Genomic DNA, 22,258 nt, shown 5'->3' with positions numbered 1-22,258 from the left:
ATATGGCATCCGTTCAAGAATTAGAACCGTTCCAAATCTGAGGTAGGCTAAATCACTGCTTCTGTGAAGGCTACTGTAAGTGGATTATGGGTTTAGAATGACTTAATGCCATAAATGTGACCACTCTGGGATTCCAGGTGACTTGACTTTTATTGGCCAACCTCATAAAACAGTGCACTGTGGAGCCACGGCACGCTGTTATGGGTCTGACTCAACCTAGTGACTGTCCCAGTGAATAATTGACCTGGCCTTTATCAGGACTGAATGACACACACACACACACACACACACACACACACACACACACACACACACGTACACACACGAGAGAGTGAGAGTGAGCAAGAGTGAGAGAGACACACACGATGTAGATAGATACATGGATCGATTGTCTCATAAAGTGGGTGGAGCCCTTTCAATCAGATGATATGCCAATCGTTTTGGTGACACAGTCAACCACACTTAGTTTCCTGGACTGTAACGCGGAAGGAAGGAGGAAGAGCAGCTGCTCTGGATTATGGGCTAAGGAATCAGGGAGAGCAAAGTCTGATCCATTCCGGGACAAACTTTACAGGGGCAAGAACTTCATAAAGGAGAAGCATCTTAAGTATTGTGACCAATGTCTTCTTTGTCAACAGGTCATACTGAGGTCTTACCTTCAAAGGATTCAAGGATACTCTCAAAAGGGTACTCATATAATGCAATAGTGGAAATATAATCACCCTCCCCGCTCATTCCACTACCCACAGCCGAATGCTTTCCCTTCTAGACCTCTATTTGCTGTGCCTGCTCTTTGACTATAGCTAATGCTCCCACTACATTTTGAAGGGGTGATCCTTCCGGGGGTGACCCTACTCTTGCCTTACAAATGACAAGGTCTACCAAAACGGAGTGGGTCACAGACTGAGGTCACCTCAGCTGCCTGCCTGAGCTAAGAGAGGGCCCCCAACATAAGTTACGTTACAGGGGGTCAACAGGGTGAAACAGGCACTTATGGTACGGTGTGAAAAATAGAACTACTAAATATCATGGTAGGGTGGGTAAGAACCATTGACCTTTCCATACTGCTCACTGACGGAGAGTACATTCAAATAGGTATTCAAACCAATACGTCAAACGGTGACAGGAGATCCCTGAATTTGCATGCGGGGCTGTGGACACACTCCTAATGGGAATGAGGGCAGTCAAAATATGAAGGGAAATATATGCCATAAAAAAATAACTATAAAACCCTGTACAGTTGATATAACATGATCAACAACTAAATATGTACAGGGAGAACAACACAACCAGATAGGAAAACTGACACCAAGAGAATAAGGCAAAAGGAATAGAGAGAGAGAGAGAGAGAGAGAGAGGGAGGGAGAGAGAGAGAGAGAGAGAGAGAGAGAGAGAGAGAGAGATAGGGAGTGAGAGAGACAGAGAGAGAGAGAGAGAGAGAGAGAGAGAGAGCGAGACTCATTTCTTAACCTTGGGACCACAGGCTGGCGCATGAAATATGGATTTGAAGTAAACTCGATATAAAAATAATATATATAGTAATATATGCCGCCTTATACCACACCAGGTCCCCCCAAAGGAAACTTCTGACAAGTCGAGTTGGCCTTGTATCTTGGCCTCTGATGCAATGGGAACATCAACTGCTGTGCTAGGATTCCGTCCAAAAAACTTGGCCGGAGCTAGAATTGGAATGTTGTCATTCCATATACGTCTGTGTCCCTATCCTTATCCTCTAAATAAAACAATCACTCTGGCCTTCTGCTGCCCGCTATCCATCAGCTCCTTTCCTGTAGCCTATTCAACTACCTAATCAGAGCTACTCTCTGTCCTCTACGTAAGGGCCTGTGCTAGAAGAAATCTGTACACTTGTGTGTTGCTGTGTTTGTTACTACGTCAGAAAGTGTGTGTGTGTGTGTGTGTGTGTGCCACAACCCTTCCTGAGACCGTGGATAAATCAGTGGTAATTAGCAGAGGGTTCACTGCAGGGTGCTGTGCTGTGGTTTGTGCTGGAGGGAGTTATTGACTCCCGTCCTCTGCCTCAGCCCCCTGCAACAAAAACTCAGGCTGGCTCCACAACGACTCATGTATGACCCCCGCAAGGCTTTTACTGCAACGGTATGTCTGTGCATGTATGACCCCCCAAGGCTTTTACTGCAACGGTATGTCTGTGCGTGTATGACCCCCGCAAGGCTTTTACTGCAACGGTATGTCTGTGCGTGTATGACCCCTGCAAGGCTTTTACTGCAACGGTATGTCTGTGCATGTATGACCCCCGCAAGGCTTTTACTGCAACGGTATGTCTGTGCATGTATGACCCCCGCAAGGCTTTTACTGCAACGGTATGTCTGTGCATGTATGACCCCCGCAAGGCTTTTACTGCAACGGTATGTCTGTGCTTGTATGACCCCCGCAAGGCTTTTACTGCAACGGTATGTCTGTGCGTGTATGACCCCCGCAAGGCTTTTACTGCAACGGTATGTCTGTGCGTGTATGACCCCCGCAAGGCTTTTACTGCAACGGTATGTCTGTGCGTGTATGACCCCCGCAAGGCTTTTACTGCAACGGTATGTCTGTGCGTGTATGACCCCCGCAAGGCTTTTACTGCAACGGTATGTCTGTGAATGTATGACCCCCGCAAGGCTTTTACTGCAACGGTATGTCTGTGCGTGTATGACCCCCGCAAGGCTTTTACTGCAACGGTATGTCTGTGCGTGTATGACCCCCGCAAGGCTTTTACTGCAACGGTATGTCTGTGCGTGTATGACCCCCAAGGCTTTACTGCAACGGTATGTCTGTGCGTGTATGACCCCCGCAAGGCTTTTACTGCAACGGTATGTCTGTGCATGTATGACCCCCGCAAGGCTTTTACTGCAACGGTATGTCTGTGCATGTATGACCCCCGCAAGGCTTTTACTGCAACGGTATGTCTGTGCGTCAAGGGGTGGAAAGTAGTAAATGGGCGGGGAAAAAAATTGATTGTTACATATTGTGATATTCATTTTTTACGATATATTGTATCGTTTTGACAATATCACAATATTACTTTGCGCTAATTGACTGTACCTGCACCGAAACTATTATTCCTTCAAAGGTTGTTCATCATCTTCTTTGTTAAATAGGAAGCCAATTTGTTTTCAGCACTATTATTTCCATGATTGATCAAAACTCGTTTTATCATGACTCTCTCTTGTTCTTCTGCAGCAGACATATGGTGAGAGATATGTTTTGGAACATCGAATCACAGTAAAATCGCAGTATAAAAATCGCAATACATATAGAATCATGAGAATCGTGGTAATATCATATTGTGAGGTCCCTGGCAATTCCCAGCCCTAGTGGAAAAGACGACTTGTAAAGCTCCAGTGATTGTGGTCTTGTGGTTTTTACAGACTACGCCCCACATTGGGTATTAATTGCCATGAAGGGACGGGGAGACGGGGGCCCTTGAGAGTGATGGTACAACTGTGAGGTAACTCAGGACAGCATATACAGTGCCTTCATCGAGTATTCATACCATTCTACATTATGTTACAGTCTGAATTCAAAACAGATGAAATATATCTATATCTATACCCATCTACACACAACACCCCATAATGAAAGATGAAAACATGTTTCTAAGAATTTTTGCAAATTTATTGAAGATGAAATGCAGAAACATCTCATTTATATAAGTATTCACACCACTAAGTCAGTGCTTTGTAGAAAAGCACCTTTGGCAGCTTTGAGTCTTTCTGGGTAAGTCTCTTAAGAGCGTTGCACGCCTGGATTGTGCAACATCTGCCCATTATTCTACTCAAAATTCTGCGTTTGAAATTCACTGCTTGACTGAGGTACCTCACAGACAATTGCATGTGTGGGATACAGACATGAGGTAGTCATTCAAAAATCACAGTAAACATTATTATTGCACACAGAGTGAGCGCATGCAACTTCTTATGTGACTCCTGAACTTATTTACGTTTTTGCCATAACAAAGGGATTGAATAGTTATTGACTCAAGACATTTCAGCTTTTAATTATTAATTCAATCCAATTTTACATTCTGGGGTATTGTGTGTAGGCCAGTAACAAACAAAAACAAAAATCACAAATGAATCCATTCCAAAATCAGGCTGTAACACAACATTTGAAAAAGTCAAGGGGTGTGAATCCTTTCTGAAGGCACCGTACACACATAGGGTTCCAAAAGGGTTATTCAGTTATCCCATAGAAGAACTCTTTTGGGTTCCATGTAGAACCCCAGGGACTTTTCTGCCATTGAAATCCTGGACGCTTAAAAAATGTGCATTTAGAAAGTATTCAGACACATTCCCCTTTTCCACATTTTGTTACGTTACAGCCTTATTCTAAAATGGATTAACTTTAAAAAATGTCTCATCATCCTACACACAATACCCCATAATGACAAACAGGTTTTTCTAAATGTTTGCTAATTTATTATAAATAAAAAACAGAAACACCTTACTTACATAAGTATTCAACCCCTTTGCTATGAGACTCGAAATTGAGCTCAGGTGCATCCTGTTTCCATTGATCATCCTTAAGATGTTTCTACAACTTGATTGGAGTCCACCTGTGGTAAATTCAATTGACTGATTTGGAAAGGCACACACCTGTCTATATAAGGTCCCACAGTTGACAGTGCATGTCAGAGCAAAAACCAACCCCCCACCCCCCGGGCCAAACTGAGCAATCGGGGGAGAAGGGCCTTGGTCAGGGAGGTGACCAAGAACCCGATGGTCACCCTAACAGAGCTCAGCTGCAGGGACTAGGAGACTAGTCAGGATCGAGGGAAAGATGAACGGAGAAAAGTACAGAGAAATCCTTGATGAAAACATGCTCCAGAGCACTGAGGACCTCAGACTGGCGCGAAGATTCACCTTCCAACAGAACAACCCTAAGCAAACAGCCAAGACAATGCAGGAGCGGCTTTTATTGTCCCCAGCACAAGGTGCACCTGTGTAATGGTCATGCTGTTTAATCAGATTCTTGATATGACACACCTGTTAGATGGATGGATTTTCTTGGCAAAGGAGAAATGCTCACTAACAGGGATATAAACAAATTTGTGCAACAAATTTTTGAGAAATACGTTTTGTGCGTATAGAAAATGTCAGGGATTATTATTTTATTTCAGCTCATGAAACATGGGGCCAACACTACATGTTGCATTTATATTTTTGTTCAGTGTATATACAGTTGAAGTCGGAAGTTTACATACACCTTAGCCAACTACATTTAAACTCAGTTTTTCACAATTCCTGACATTTAATCCTAGTAAAAGTTCCCTGTTTTAGGTCAGTTAGGATCACCACTTTATTTTAAGAATGTGAAATGTCACAATAATTGTAGAGAGAATGATTTATTTCAGCTTTTATTTCTTTCATCACATTCCCAGTGGGTCAGAAGTTCACATACACACAATTAGTATTTGTTAGCATTGCCTTTAAATTGTTTAACTTGGGTCAAACATTTCGGGTGGCCTTCCACAAGCTTCCCATAATAAGTTGGGTGAATTTTGGCCCATTCCTCCTGACAGTGCTGGTGTAACTGAGTCAGGATTGTAGGCCTCCTTGCTCGCACACACTTTTTCAGTTCTGCCCACAAATGTTCTATAGGATTGAGGTCAGGGCTTTGTGATGGCCACTCCAATACCTTGACTTTGTTGTCCTTAAGCCATTTTGCCACAACTTCGGAAGTAGGCTTGTGGTCATTGTCCATTTGGAAGACGCATTTGCAACCAAGCGTTAACTTCTTGGATATAGGGGGCGCTCTTTTAATTTATGGATAAAAAAACGTTCCCATTTTAAACAAGATATTTTGTCACGAAAATATGCTCGACTATGCATATAATTGACAGCTTTGGAAAGAAAACACTGACGTTTCCAAAACTGCAAAGATATTGTCTGTGAGTGCCACAGAACTAATGCTACAGGCGAAACCAAGATGAAACTTCAAACAGGAAGTGAGCCAGATTTGAGGCGCTGTGTTCCAATGTCTCCTTATATGGCTGTGAATGCGCCAGGAACGAGCCTACACTTTCTGTCGTTTCCCCAAGGTGTCTGCAGCATTATGACGTATTTGTAGGCATATCATTGGAAGATTGACCATAAGAGACTACATTTACCAGGTGTCCGCCTGGTGTCCTCCCTCGAAATTGGTGCATAATCTCCAGCTGCATGTATTTTCCCATGTGATTCAGAGGAGAAACAAAACTGCCACGAATTACTTATTATCGAATAGATATGTGAAAAACACCTTGAGGATTGATTCTAAACAACGTTTGCCATGTTTCTGTCGATATTGTGGAGTTAATTTGGTTGAAAAGCATATTTTGAAAATCTGAGATGACAGTGTTGTTAACAAAAGGCTAAGCTTGAGAGCCAATATATTTATTTCATTTAATTTGCGATTTTCATGAATAGTTAACGTTGCATTATGGTAATGAGCTTGAGGCTATAATTACACTCCCGGATATGGGTTTTTTTCTTAGCCAAACGTGATGAACAAAACGGAGCGATTTCTCCTACACAAATAATATTTTGGGAAAAACTGAACATTTGCTATCTAACTGAGAGTCTCCTCATTGAAAACATCTGAAGTTCTTCAAAGGTAAATGATTTTATTTGAATGCTTTTCTTGTTTTTGTGAAAATGTTGCCTGCTGAATGCTAGGCTTAATGCTATGCTAGCTATCAATACTCTTACACAAATGCTTGTTTTGCTATGGTTGAAAAGCATATTTTGAAAATCTGAGATGACAGTGTTGTTAACAAAAGGCTAAGCTTGAGAGCCAATATATTTATTTCATTTCATTTGCGATTTTCATGAATAGTTAACGTTGCGTTATGGTAATGAGCTTGAGGCTATAATTGCGATCCCGGATACGGGATTGCTCGTCGCAACAGGTTAACTTCCTGACTGAAGTCTTGAGATGTTGCTTCAGTATATCCACATACTTTTCCTCCCACATGATGCCATCTATTTTGTGAAGTGCACCAGTCCCTCCTGCAGCAAAGCACCCCCACAACATGATGCTGCCACCCCCAAGCTTCACGTTTGGGATGGTGTTCTTCGGCTTGCAAGCCTCCCCCTTTTTCCTCCAAACATAATGATGGTCATTATGGCCAAACAGTTCTATTTTTGTTTCATCAGACCAGAGGACATTTCTCCAAAAAGTACGATCTTTGTCCCGATGTACAGTTGCAAACCGTAGTCTGGCTTTTTTATGGCGGTTTTGGAGTAGTGGCTTCTTCTTTGCTGAGCAGCCTTTCAGGTTATGGTGATACAGGACTCGTTTTACTGTGGATATAGATACTTTTGTACCTGTTTCCTCCAGCATCTTCACAAGGTCTGATGCTGTTGTTCTGGGATTGATTTGTACTTTTCGCACCAAAGTACGTTCATCTCTAGGAGACAGAACACGTCTCCTTCCTGAGCGGTATGACGGCTGCGTGGTCCCATGTTGTTTATATTTGCATGCTATTGTTTGTACAGATGAACGTGGTACCTTCAGGCATTTGGAAATTGCTCCCAAGGATGAACCAGACTTGTGGAGGTCTACAATTATTATAATTTTTTTTAGGTCTTGGACCCCTCTGTGGAAAGTGTTCTACACTTCGGGGACAGCCGAATAACCTTTTTTTTGGTTCTAGAGAGCACCTTTTTTCTATTAGTGTACTGGTGCCAGAGAACCTGGTGGATGTCACGTTCCTAATTCTGATTCCAGTTATTGGAAAGTCTTCTCATAGACTAGACTGACCAAATGATTGTCCAATTTGAGTATTATTGTCCAGATGCACACAAATATCCACACAACCGCAGGGAGGCCTTGAGTGAGGGGCCGTCCGTTAAGGTGGTATGTGTTTGGGGGGAGGGGTGAAAGGTGACACCCCAGAGTGTGGCGCTGGAGCGGTGAGAGGCGGAGAAACAGGGGGCACATGCCCTGACAGGCAGCTCCACTTCAGGCTGCTATTGCAAATGTTCTCACATGCTAATCCCTCCTGCAGGTTTTACAAGCATGCCAAGGAAAACGGAGCCCCGGCAAGTGGCAAGCTTTCTGACCCCACCTCCTCCCCCTTTCCCCTTCTCCCTCAGTTCCTCCCTCCTCCCAGCGCCTGCTGACGGACGCGCCGCCGGGGCTTGAGTAGGCAGTGACCCCTGACCCCTCTCTGACGCCCTGCTCCCCCCCCCTCCTGCTAGGAGGGCCTCCCTGGTAACTCGAGAGCCATTCCAATGTGACAAATTGCTCCGGAGGATAACTCTCTCCCCCCTACCTCTTCTCCCTCCCCTTACCCCCAGCATCTCCCGCCCCTAAGAGCCACCCAGAGCACACGCTGTGCATGGGAGGGGGCGTCCCCCTCCCCTTCCTACCCCCCTAACCCTTTGCCCCTCCTCGGCTCACCGGACCAACAATGGGAGCTGAAGAACTCAATTGTCTCTGATGAAGTGAAAGACAAGGGAGTCCTCTAAATCCTTACAGAGGGATGAACTCTCTCTCTTCCGCCAGGAGATTTCCCATAGCGACAAGCACACTGGTTAGAAAGTGGGTGAGAGTTAGTGATAGAGAAGTGGTCTTAAAAAATAGCCCCAAGCCCCCACATTTCACTACCACGGTCAAACTGCTGGACTGTCTGCTTGCCATATTTGAGCGACTGATGCAGAAGTTCAGCTTGGCATGGCTTGAGCTGCTGAATGTGACCCAGACATCACAATGCAAACAAGCTGAGGCTAACCCAGTGCCATCCATTATACAGGAGGAGGCCACAGTGGGAGACAACAGAGTGCTCACACATCCTTCCAGGTCCACACCACCAGTTGGGTGATAGTACTGAATATTTGACTTACGAAAGGACAACTAGAACATTTTAACCTGAAATACTTTGATACATACTGTACGTCATTAACACTAGTCTAACGCATAATGTTACTACCATTGTAGCTCTCCCAAAATGTATGAATTTCATGAATAAGCTAAGCGTCAAACCACTGACCAAATAAAATATTCTTATGCAATTTTACTAGCGATAAACTGAGTCAGCTGCCCTGAATTGTTGAGGCGGTCGATGGTGTAAAACCTGGTTGTTAAAACCCCATCTGACGTGTTTATCACATCCAATCCAAGCCTCGGCACAGACCGGCTTGTTCATTTACTTTTGGATTAAGAGCAGAGGCTTTCCCCCAATCAGACAAACAGGCTTCCTAATGTGCTAAAGTGGCTTGGAACACTGTAAATATTCCCCACAGACCAGCGAGAGAGGATGAGGTGAATCCCGGTCGCAGGCCAAACGGGGTCGAGAGGCATTCCAGCCCTGTAAACAACGTGAGAGGGAGATCGGCGGGAGAGAGAGGCGAGCAGCTCCGGTCCACTTGCTCTGGAGACCCCAGGCAGATCTCCAGCCCATCTGTGGCCATGGGCTCTGCTGCCTCATAGTACAGCCATGACACAGCCACCGCCAGCCAGACACAAGAGCAGCACAGACACACACACACAGATTTTGACATGTAGGCTACAAGGAGCAACATATGCATACACTCAACACAAAGTGACAGGCATGTTCACCGCACCAGAACACACACACACACACACACACACACACACACACACACACACACACACACACACACACATATTACTGAACACATGCTCACACACTGTGGCTAATCGTTCATCATGTCCAATAGCAGGGGCCTGGGATCAAAATGATAGCTCGCAGATAACACCAAACCAAACAACAAATATAAAAGAGGTTTATTTGTGTTCGCTGAGACCCATTCCAAAGAGTCAATCCCACTATCCCAGCGTCAAGTCTTATCGGCGTTGACTAAGACTAGAAGGTCTAAGAAGGTGTATTGTTTAACTTCACACTCTCCTAAGGACAGCTGCTCGATTCAAATTATACTGCAAAACGATGGGAGAATATGTTTCCTTGTTGATATGTGTGGGTTCCTTTGTCTAGGCCACAGGTGCAGGGCTAAAATATGCACCCACTTGTTGGGGCGGGAACAGTCATTTTCTGTAATTGAGGGGGGGGGAATTATGCAATCCAGACTCTTTGAAATCTCCCAGGTCAAAACAGAGACCCTTTCTCAATCTCAAGGATGTGTGTGTGTGTGTGTGTGTGTGTGTGTGTGCGTATGTGTGTGTGCGTATGTGTGCATATGTGTGTGTGTGCTTGTGTGTGTGTGTATGCGTGTGTGTGTGTGTGTGTGTGTGTGTGTGTGTGTGCATATGTGTGTGTGTGTGGATGCGTATGTGTGTGCGTATGTGTGCGTGTGTGTGTGTGTGTGCGTATGTGTGTGTGTGTGTGCGTGTGTGTGCATATGTGTGTGTGTGGATGCGTATGTAGGCTTTGTCTCCAGAAAACTGCGGATGGGGAAGAAGAAGAGTGCAATAAGCAGGCAAACAGCGAAGGGCAGTAGAGGGAAGAAAGTCCAGCCAAAGCTGAGAGAAAGTTAGTCGACGCGCGCGCGAGAGAGAGAGAGAGAGCGAGAGGGGTCTCTTCATGACTGATTTAGTTCTTCTAATAAACATTTTATGAGTAAATATTTTTTTATAAAAAATAAAAAAAGCCCCACCAGCTCTGACAGCCCGAGGCGTTTTGCACCAGGAAAATAACAGTGGAATATGGGAAGGCCTGGGGTTTGTGTGCCCTGGGGCGGGAAGGGGTCCGCTGGGCCTGCATTTCCTCCAAAGCCAGAACCGCTAGGGGGTTCCACAAGGCCCTGACTCCAAAACCTCCCCCCTCCTCCCCCACCCCTCCCACATCCTCTAAACGTATTCTACAAACTGTCTGAAAACAACGTGGCTGTGTTGGTTTCAAAAGACTCTGAGGCATTGCACTCGTCCATGAAAAAAAGGTTTCTTTTGGAATGGATTATTTCCACTGTTTCCTCAAAATGTGTCCCTGAACCCTTTCCTAATCTGTCCTGTTCTGGATGTTAACTCTGGTCTCAAACACAGATTCACCAGATATGTGTGGTCTTGCTCCTCCACTTTTTACTGAACAGGTGAGGACACATGCCCTATTTAAAACACTGACCTGCAACACATGTTTCAAAAGACGCACAACACACATTCAACAACAACAGACATATCCAAAAATGATTGAACAAAAGTTAATAACAGCAGTACAATTCTCTATTATAAACATTTCTGTTCGAAAGACAAAATCGTCTGAACCAATGATAAATAATGTGAGTGACTGTGGGACTATTTCAGGTTCAGGAGCTCCACAACCCTTTCGAGACAATATTCTAGAAGTGGAACAGGAGCTCAAGCAGTAGAACATTTGAGGTGTCGGGTACTCAGCTCCTGTGAGCTCTTGGCCAAGTCCAGCACTGATCCCACTTGGAGGAAGGAAGACCAGTCACAGACACACTGGAGCACTCACATCTTCTCCAAGGATATGACATCATCCCCGTGTGACTCTAGACTCTTGGTGGATTTCCAGCCTACAGACTCAGAAAGTAAACAGTGTTGTGTTTCTGTAACTCCCCCTGGCTCTACCTCACGGTGTCATTAAGAGTATCTGTGGGTCTTTCTATAAATAGAGCTGGGAGGCTGAGGACTGCAGGGGCCTGCTGTTCTTCCGACAGACCAGGGACGCTAATAAACAGCACAAGCATCTTTAACATCAGGCTTGGCTGGCTCGGGTCTCAGGTCGCTACTGCTTCTATCTCAGCTTCAGTCTGTAGTTCTCTGACTCTCTCCGTGTCTGGGCCTTTTCCCCAAGACTGTGGTTCCACATCCTCCTCAGTCTATACTTAAAACAAAGCTCTCCGAGGGTCTCTTGGATCTACCGTGGTTCGGAGAACGGTTCTAATTGTTTCAATTCCAGCAAAGGCTTAACACACAGACAGTGTAAACTGCAGGTTGCTTTGTACTATTTGTCCACAGTAGCCCAGAGCAGCACAGTGAGTGTGGGCAGAGAGCGAGTGAGATCAGGGCTGAGGTGAGAAGCTCAAGTCAGATCCCAGTCCTGCTTCCGCCGGTGGATTCTCAAGCGCACTGACCTACATAGCGGTTACGTGGGCTCAGCATGCTAGCACAGCGGGGCTAGGTCTGCCTGAGCCCTTTACGCAAGGCGCTCGCTCTGTGTTACAAAACGTTGGTTGGGTAATAGGTGAACGTTGTGTGTAAATTCTTGTGGTAATATTAAAAGTATAAAATAATAAGTTGAAGGTTGAGCCAGAGCCCTGAACCCTCTTATGGCAGCCCCCTTGAAAGGGTTGAGGCTGATGATGATTGGCCGTGTGATGTCAGATGGATGTCACCCTGACACAACAAGAAGCTTACCTGTTAGGTCATTTTTAGGTAACTACGGTACTATACACTTCCATGGCCGTCAAATTGGAAAAGGAGTCTATTGGAGTATAAAGCAAAGAACACAGGTTCCTTTAGGAGAAAAATACACTGACCTTGTGAAGTACTAAAAGCCTAGAGAACATGTGCGCGCACACACGCACACACACACACACTAAAACGCTCAGAGACCCCACAGCTACGCCGACACACCCTCAAATAACACAAAAGAATAACACACACATACACACAGACCATTTCAACACACAACCTACAAAAGGTTTTCTACACATTCGCAAACACTTCCACACACACACACACACACACACACACACACACACACACACACACACACCTTGGAGCAGTTCAGACTCCATATTCATGAGGCCCATTACCAGGGCTCCAGCTCAAAATTCCGAATGGTTTCAGGACACAGACACAGAGCCTTATACTACAGGACAGTGAAGACGGTTTGTACTACAGCAGAAACCCTCCCAGTGGTCAGAGGAATCTGTACATCTACAATACTCTGTAATATACTGTATCCCAGAGAAAACATCTCCATACTCCCGTTGATTAAGCCTAGTTTAAACTAATCTACTGTTCCTGAAGGCAATTTGATCTTATTGACTGTGATACAGGGAAATATTCCATCCATTTGTGTCACGCCTTGGTCAATATATTTTGTGTTTTCGTTATATGTTTGGTCAGGCCAGGGTGTGACATGGGTTTATGTTGTTGTATTTCGTATTGGGGTTTTGTATTATTGGGATTGCGTAGATTAGGGGTGTGTCTAGTTAGGCTTGGCTGCCTGAGGCGGTTCTCAATTGGAGTCAGGTGATTCTCGTTGTCTCGGATTGGGAACCGTATTTAGGTAGCCTGAGTTTCACTTTGTATTGGTGGGTGATTGTTCCTGTCTTTGTGTAGTGTGCACCAGATAGGCTGTAATAAGTTTCACGTTCCGTTTGTTGTTTTGTCTTCATAGTTATTTTATGTATCGTTCCGTTTTCCGTCATTAAAGTAACATGAGTAACCACCACGCTGCATTTCGGTCCGACTCTCTTTCTACAACAGACGAACGCCGTTACAGAATCACCCACCACTCACGGACCGAGCGGCGTGGTTACAGGCAGCGACAGCAGGAGCAGCGAAGGGAGGACGTTATGGACAGCAATGGCATGGAGTATACGACGTGGGAAGAAATCGACAGGTGGGCGGCCGACCCAGAGAGAGTGCAGGAGCCCGCCTGGGATTCCCTGCAGCAATGCGAAGAGGGCTATAGACGAATGGAGTCGAAAAGGAAAACACGCCGGCTAAAACGGAGAGCGCTGGTATAAACAGGCAGCGACAGCTGGAGCAGCAAAAGGAGGATGAGTTACTCGGAGAATGGACATGGGAAGACGTGTTGGATGGTAAAGGTTGTTACACTTGGGAGGAGATATTGGCCGGAAGAGATCGCCTCCCATGGGAACAGGTGGAGGCACTAAGGAGAGCAGAGGCAGCCGGAGATAGGAGCCGACGATACGAGGGAACACGGTTGGCAAGGAAGCCCGTAAAGCAACCCAAAAAAATTATTGGGGGGTGGCTAGAAGGGAGTATGGCAATGCCAGGTAGGAGACCTGCGCAAACTCCCTGTGCTTTCCGGTGGGCTAGAGAGACCGGGCAGACACCGTGCTATGCTATGGAGCGCACGGTGTTTCCAGTGCAGGTGCATAGCCCGGTGCGGTACATACCAGCCCTTCGTATTGGCCGGGCTAGAGTGGGCATCGAGCCAGGTAAGCTTGGGCAGGCTCGGTGCTCAAGAGCTCCAGTACGCCTGCACGGTCCGGTCTATCCAAAGCCACCTCCAAACACCAGTCCTCCGGTAGCAGCTCCCCGCACCAGGCTTCCTGTGCGTGTCCTCGATCCGGTAGCACCAGTTCCAGCACCACGCACCAGGCCTTCAGTGCGCCTCGCCTGTTCAACACAGCCAGAGCCTGTCTCCTCTCCTGGGCTGACGGAGTCTCCCGCCTGTTTAGCGCAGCCAGAGCCTGTCTCCTCTCCTGCGCTGCCGGAGTCTCCCGCCTGTTTAGCGCAGCCAGAGCCTGTCTCCTCTCCTGCGCTGCCGGAGTCTCCTTCCTGTTTAGCGCTGTCGGAGCCTTTCTCCTCTCCTGCGCTGCCGGAGTCTCCAGTCTGCCCAGCGCCGCCAGTGCTCCCAGTCTGCCCAGCGCCTCCAGTCTGCCCAGCGTCGCCAGTCTGCCCAGCGTCGCCAGTCTGCCAGGATCCGCCAGAGGTGCCAGTCAGCCAGGATCTGCCAGTCTGCAGAGAGCTGTCAGTCTGCATGAAGCAGCCAGAGCTATCAGTCTGTAAGAAGCAGCCAGAGCTGTCAGTCTGCATAGAGCAGCTAGATCCGCCAGTCAGCCATGATCTTCCAGATCTGCCAGACAACCAGTCTCTTCCAGATCTGCCAGACAACCAGTCTCTTCCAGATCTGCCAGTCAACCAGTCTCTTCCAGATCTGCCAGTCAACCAGAATCTTCCAGATCTGCTAGTCAACCTGAATCTTCCAGTTCCGCCAGCCAGCCAGGATTTACCGGAGCCTACTACCTGCCTGAGCTTCATCCCAGTACTGGGCTTCTTCTCAGTACTGGGCTTCCTCTCAGTACTGGGCTTCCTCTCAGTACTGGGCTTCCCCTCAGTCCCGGGCTGCCCCTCAGTCCCGGGCTGCTTCTGTCCCGAGCTGCCCCTCTGTCCCGAGCTGCCCCTCTGTCCCGAGCTGCCCCTCTGTCCCGAGCTGCCCCGAGCTGCCCCTCTGTCCCGAGATGCCCCTCTGTCCCGAGATGCCCCTCTGTCCCGAGATGCCCCTCTGTCCCAAGCTGCCCCTCTGTCACGAGCTGCCCCTCAGTCACGAGCTGCCCCTCAGTCCAGTGGGGATCTAGGTGAGGACTATTAGGCCATGGTCGGCGGCGAGGGTGGATTATCCCAGGACGCGAAGGGGAGGAACTATTACTTTAATGAAGTGGGGTCCACGTCCCGAGCCGGAGCCGCCACCATGGACAGACGCCCACCCGGACCCTCCCTATGGTTTTGAGGTGCGTCCGGGAGTCCGCACCTTAGGGGGGTTCTGTCACGCCTTGGTCAATATATTTTGTGTTTTCGTTATATGTTTGGTCAGGCCAGGGTGTGACATGGGTTTATGTTGTTGTATTTCGTATTGGGGTTTTGTATTATTGGGATTGCGTAGATTAGGGGTGTGTCTAGTTAGGCTTGGCTGCCTGAGGCGGTTCTCAATTGAGTCAGGTGATTCTCGTTGTCTCGGATTGGGAACCGTATTTAGGTAGCCTGAGTTTCACTTTGTATTGGTGGGTGATTGTTCCTGTCTTTGTGTAGTGTGCACCAGATAGGCTGTAATAAGTTTCACGTTCCGTTTGTTGTTTTGTCTTCATAGTTATTTTATGTATCGTTCCGTTTTCCGTCATTAAAGTAACATGAGTAACCACCACGCTGCATTTCGGTCCGACTCTCTTTCTACAACAGACGAACGCCGTTACAGAATCACCCACCACTCACGGACCGAGCGGCGTGGTTACAGGCAGCGACAGCAGGAGCAGCGAAGGGAGGACGTTATGGACAGCAATGGCATGGAGTATACGACGTGGGAAGAAATCGACAGGTGGGCGGCCGACCCAGAGAGAGTGCAGGAGCCCGCCTGGGATTCCCTGCAGCAATGCGAAGAGGGCTATAGACGAATGGAGTCGAAAAGGAAAACACGCCGGCTAAAACGGAGAGGCGCTGGTATAAACAGGCAGCGACAGCTGGAGCAGCAAAAGGAGGATGAGTTACTCGGAGAATGGACATGGGAAGACGTGTTGGATGGTAAAGGTTGTTACACTTGGGAGGAGATATTGGCCGGAAGAGATCGCCTCCCATGGGAACAGGTGGAGGCACTAAGGAGAGCAGAGGCAGCCGGAGATAGGAGCCGACGATACGAGGGAACACGGTTGGCAAGGAAGCCCGTAAAGCAACCCAAAAAAATTATTGGGGGGTGGCTAGAAGGGAGTATGGCAATGCCAGGTAGGAGACCTGCGCAAACTCCCTGTGCTTTCCGGTGGGCTAGAGAGACCGGGCAGACACCGTGCTATGCTATGGAGCGCACGGTGTTTCCAGTGCAGGTGCATAGCCCGGTGCGGTACATACCAGCCCTTCGTATTGGCCGGGCTAGAGTGGGCATCGAGCCAGGTAGCTTGGGCAGGCTCGGTGCTCAAGAGCTCCAGTACGCCTGCACGGTCCGGTCTATCCAAAGCCACCTCCAAACACCAGTCCTCCGGTAGCAGCTCCCCGCACCAGGCTTCCTGTGCGTGTCCTCGATCCGGTAGCACCAGTTCCAGCACCACGCACCAGGCCTTCAGTGCGCCTCGCCTGTTCAACACAGCCAGAGCCTGTCTCCTCTCCTGGGCTGACGGAGTCTCCCGCCTGTTTAGCGCAGCCAGAGCCTGTCTCCTCTCCTGCGCTGCCGGAGTCTCCCGCCTGTTTAGCGCAGCCAGAGCCTGTCTCCTCTCCTGCGCTGCCGGAGTCTCCTGCCTGTTTAGCGCTGTCGGAGCCTTTCTCCTCTCCTGCGCTGCCGGAGTCTCCAGTCTGCCCAGCGCCGCCAGTGCTCCCAGTCTGCCCAGCGCCTCCAGTCTGCCCAGCGTCGCCAGTCTGCCCAGCGTCGCCAGTCTGCCAGGATCCGCCAGAGGTGCCAGTCAGCCAGGATCTGCCAGTCTGCAGAGAGCTGTCAGTCTGCATGAAGCAGCCAGAGCTATCAGTCTGTAAGAAGCAGCCAGAGCTGTCAGTCTGCATAGAGCAGCTAGATCCGCCAGTCAGCCATGATCTTCCAGATCTGCCAGACAACCAGTCTCTTCCAGATCTGCCAGACAACCAGTCTCTTCCAGATCTGCCAGTCAACCAGTCTCTTCCAGATCTGCCAGTCAACCAGAATCTTCCAGATCTGCTAGTCAACCTGAATCTTCCAGTTCCGCCAGCCAGCCAGGATTTACCGGAGCCTACTACCTGCCTGAGCTTCATCCCAGTACTGGGCTTCTTCTCAGTACTGGGCTTCCTCTCAGTACTGGGCTTCCTCTCAGTACTGGGCTTCCCCTCAGTCCCGGGCTGCCCCTCAGTCCCGGGCTGCTTCTGTCCCGAGCTGCCCCTCTGTCCCGTGCCCGTCCCGAGCTGCCCCTCTGTCCCGAGCTGCCCCTCTGTCCCGAGATGCCCTCTGTCCCGAGATGCCCTCTCTGTCCCGAGATGCCCCTCTGTCCCAAGCTGCCCCTCTGTCACGAGCTGCCCCTCAGTCACGAGCTGCCCCTCAGTCCAGTGGGGATCTAGGTGAGGACTATTAGGCCATGGTCGGCGGCGAGGGTGGATTATCCCAGGACGCGAAGGGGAGGAACTATTACTTTAATGAAGTGGGGTCCACGTCCCGAGCCGGAGCCGCCACCATGGACAGACGCCCACCCGGACCCTCCCTATGGTTTTGAGGTGCGTCCGGGAGTCCGCACCTTAGGGGGGGGGGGTTCTGTCACGCCTTGGTCAATATATTTTGTGTTTTCGTTATATGTTTGGTCAGGCCAGGGTGTGACATGGGTTTATGTTGTTGTATTTCGTATTGGGGTTTTGTATTATTGGGATTGCGTAGATTAGGGGTGTGTCTAGTTAGGCTTGGCTGCCTGAGGCGGTTCTCAATTGGAGTCAGGTGATTCTCGTTGTCTCGGATTGGGAACCGTATTTAGGTAGCCTGAGTTTCACTTTGTATTGGTGGGTGATTGTTCCTGTCTTTGTGTAGTGTGCACCAGATAGGCTGTAATAAGTTTCACGTTCCGTTTGTTGTTTTGTCTTCATAGTTATTTTATGTATCGTTCCGTTTTCCGTCATTAAAGTAACATGAGTAACCACCACGCTGCATTTCGGTCCGACTCTCTTTCTACAACAGACGAACGCCGTTACAATTTGACTGTGATACAAATATTTTCCATCCATTTATTACACACACCCATTATAGCATTGGGAGACTAGCTCTTCACTGTCGGGGCTTAATTAAGCAATACGGCCAGAGGTGGTGTGGTATATGGCCAATATACCACGGCTAAGAGCTGTTCTTACGTATGACGCAACGCAGAGTGCCTGGATACAGCCCTTAGCAGTAGTATATTGGTAATATACCACAAACCCCCGAGGTGCGTTATTGCTATTATACACTGGTAAGAAACTTAATGTTTGGTCATCCCTGTGGTATACGGTCTGATATACCACAGCTTTCAATCGATCAGCATTCAGGGCTCGAACCACCCAGTTTATAATGAATAAATAAGTCATAAGGATGTGGTTATTGGAGCTCATTAAAATGGAGGACGTTGCTGTGAAAACAGGACTCTGGGAGGGTCAAGGAGCCTCCTACGTGGACCGGGCTGCGTGGGTGTTTCTCCTTCCCCTCTCCTGTCCCTCTGTACCCCACCCCTCACCACCAAATCAACTGACAATGATTCCCTCCCCCCCCCCCTCCCACCACCCCACAGTCTCTTGCACACACACACAGACACACAGACACCTCATGGCTAATTAGTGCATCGCTTAATCACTGGGTGATCTGTCTGACTCTGAAAACCCCCTCCTTCACAAGAGACACAAACAAACGTGGGCACACAAGCCAATTACTGATGAATCTTTTCTATGGTCTTCTACCAACTCCCTGTTTGGTTTTCCTAGGTGTTATCTCCACGGGCCGAGGGAAATGTAGGGGAAAGGGAGAAAGATACAGGGGAAAGCGTGACAATCTGCTGTGTGTGACCTTTGTCCCGTATAGCCAACTTTAAACATGCAAACTTGATAGGAAAAAAAAAAAAACTTTTGAAAACACACACTTTGTTACGCCCTTCTTCGTATCTCTCCGAAGTGCCCCATGACAACGGACAGAAATCCCAACACCATGATAATACACCGACAACGAGCTGAGGCCATTTATTGATCTGTTTCATTTTGCATCTCTTAGCCGGGGTGCAACAGCCAGGCTGGATGGAGATCATTACACTGTTCACACACACACACACACACACACACACACACACACTGTTACTGACGGAGAAATAAGTTAGAGCTAAACAGCCCGCTTTACAGCAGACGGGCTAATGACACGCCAAACGTGTGTGTGAGCAAGAAAGAGAGAGTGCGAGAGAGAGGGGAATGAGAGAGAGAAAGAGAAAGTGAGGGGAAAGAGAGAGAAAGTGCGAGAGAAAGCGAGGAGAGAGAGAGGAGAGAGAGAGTGAGAGAGAGGGGGGGAGAGAAAGTGAGAGAGAAAGTGAGGAGAGAGAGAGTGAGAGAGAGGGGGGGAGAGAGAGAGAAGGCCACAAGCCTTCTGTAAAGGTGCAGTGAGACAGAGAGTGGACACACACTATACCCTAGCTCCATAGAGTCCCACTACATTACACCATTAATCTCCAATATGAGCTTTATTCTCATTCTGAAACAGTTTTCTGCTTCGAAGGGATCTTCTTTTTTTTATATACGCAGATGATGATGATAAGCTAAGCATTCATCATAAGAGCAGTTCCGTGTTGTTTTCCAGCGAGTGAACACAATAGCGTGCACGGCACGCCCATGTCAACACGGGAAGACGTTCTCCTCCCCTTAACACATTCTGACAGCTCTCTCCGACGGGCAGATGAATACATCTGAACGTGCGTGTAGCAAACAAGACGGAGTAATATCCTCTCTTATGTCAACGAGGGCCAGCGCGGAAGCAACCCTCGGCAATATTGGGAGCTTTTCGGGAACAAAAAGGCTAGGTCCTGGCACCGGAAATCCCTTACACTGCACACCTTAACACACAGCGTACGAATGAACCAACGCATACACCTATAGCGTCGTAGATACAGATTCATAAAGGTTGTTTTTTGGTTCTCGTTTTGTTCCAGATAGGGTTCCATAAAGGTTAACATCATCTAGAGAAAAAAATCTGAGCTACAAACTGTGTGTTTCTGTCAGCTGAGGGAAGCAGTGGCGGGAGGAGGAGGAGGAGAGAAAAAAAGCCCTCAGCCAAGCCATCAAGTTGAACATTGAACTTCACAGTAGTAGCTGCCTTTCTATGCCTCTCCTTTTGATGTTACCTCCAAAGCAAAGGATCAAAGGCTTGGAGTGTGGCGTGGGGAAGTCCCAGGCTCTTAGCCTGCCAGCCTGTGATATATGTAAAAATCTACGCAAAAAAAAGAGAGAGCAAGCTAGGGAGAGACGGGGGAGAGAGACTGGGCGAAAGTCAGAGAGAGAGAGAGGGAGACGGACAGAGAAAGGCAGAGAGGGAAAGAAAGAGAGAGAGCGAGAGAGAGAGAGAGAGAGAGAGAGAGACGGACAGAGAAAGGCAGAGAGGGAAAGACAGAGAGAGAGAGAGAGAGAGAGAGAGAGAGAGACGGACAGAGAAAGGCAGAGAGGGAAAGACAGAGAGAGAGAGAGAGAGAGAGAGAGAGAGAGAGAGAGAGAGAGAGAGGGGGAGACGGACAGAGAAAGGCAGAGAGGGAAAGACAGAGAGAGAGAGAGAGAGAGAGAGAGAGAGAGAGGGAGACGGACAGAGAAAGGCAGAGAGGGAAAGACAGAGAGAGAGAGAGAGAGAGAGAGAGAGAGAGAGAGAGAGAGAGAGAGAGAGAGACGGACAGAGAAAGGCAGAGAGGGAAAGACAGAGAGAGAGCGAGAGAGAGAGAGAGAGAGAGAGAGAGAGAGAGAGAGAGAGACGGACAGAGAAAGGCAGAGAGGGAAAGACAGAGAGAGAGAGAGAGAGAGAGAGAGAGAGAGAGAGAGAGAGAGAGAGAGAGAGAGAGAGAGGGAGACGGACAGAGAAAGGCAGAGAGGGAAAGACAGAGAGAGAGAGAGAGAGAGAGAGAGAGAGAGGGAGACGGACAGAGAAAGGCAGAGAGGGAAAGACAGAGAGAGAGAGAGAGAGAGAGAGAGAGAGAGAGAGAGAGAGACGGACAGAGAAAGGCAGAGAGGGAAAGACAGAGAGAGAGAGAGAGAGAGAGAGAGAGAGGGAGAGAGAGAGAGCGGGGTGAGTGAGAGAGCAAGCTTGCAAGGAATGTGGCTAAATAGTAGGTTTCACTCTTAATGAACGGTGGGGATGCAACTGGCTGCTTGTTTTAGCCAGAATGGGAGGTTCAAATAATGTGTGTTTGAATCAGAGAATAGGCATTGGTTTGATACTGAGAGAGGGGGTTACTGGCAGTGTTTGTTATCCTGCACCCAATCCCCCAAACAATCCCTACCCCTTACCCCCTACCCCTTACCCCCTTACCCCCAACCCCCCATCGCCTTTTCCAACATCAAGGGGGTGAGACTGTGTCTTCTCTACATAAATATACAGTGTGCTGTTAAAGTGAGGACTACAGTAAACACAGTGGAGATTAAATGCAGAACCGTCCATCCACACACACACACACACACACACACACACACACACACACACACACACACACGCTACAGGACATGGACAAACACACACAGCTGGGCCAAATACTGGAGCAGAGGTGTGCTGAAATTGACAAACCTCTGCTAGAGACAAACAAACAAACACACACACACACACCCTTTCCCCAAGGCTATAGGATTAAGAGGTCCAGCTGGCTGACAGCAAGCCCTTCCTTCCCACGTATCTCGTTGATCTTCCCCCACAGCCCCACCCCTGGTCTGCCAGCTAGCCATACCTACGAGGAGGACACACCTGAACTTGACATCGATCGGCCCCAAGCTTTTCCTTCACACACACACACACACACACACACACAGACAGACAGACAGACAGACAGACAGACAGACAGACAGACAGACAGACAGACAGACAGACACACACACACACACAATCTGATCTAAATAAAGCTGACAACTCCAAAGTGGTGCGAGGTAAAGGTGCACCGTTGAGTATGGAGGTGCACCGTTGAGGATGGAGGTGCACCGTTGAGGA

At 48.3% G+C, this 22,258-nt stretch overlaps 1 protein-coding gene across 22 annotated transcripts in view; it reads right to left on the bottom strand.

Moving 5' to 3' along the window:
* LOC115106433 (transcription factor 7-like 2) overlaps positions 1-22,258 on the bottom strand; it is a 137,832-nt gene that overhangs the window by 94,280 nt on the left and 21,294 nt on the right. The window lies entirely within an intron of this gene.

Source organism: Oncorhynchus nerka, linkage group LG23, assembly GCF_034236695.1.
Source record: "Oncorhynchus nerka isolate Pitt River linkage group LG23, Oner_Uvic_2.0, whole genome shotgun sequence".
Lineage (NCBI taxonomy): Eukaryota > Metazoa > Chordata > Actinopteri > Salmoniformes > Salmonidae > Oncorhynchus > Oncorhynchus nerka.
Note: the sequence above shows the minus strand (reverse complement) of the source record. Positions and strands in the feature narration are given on the sequence as shown.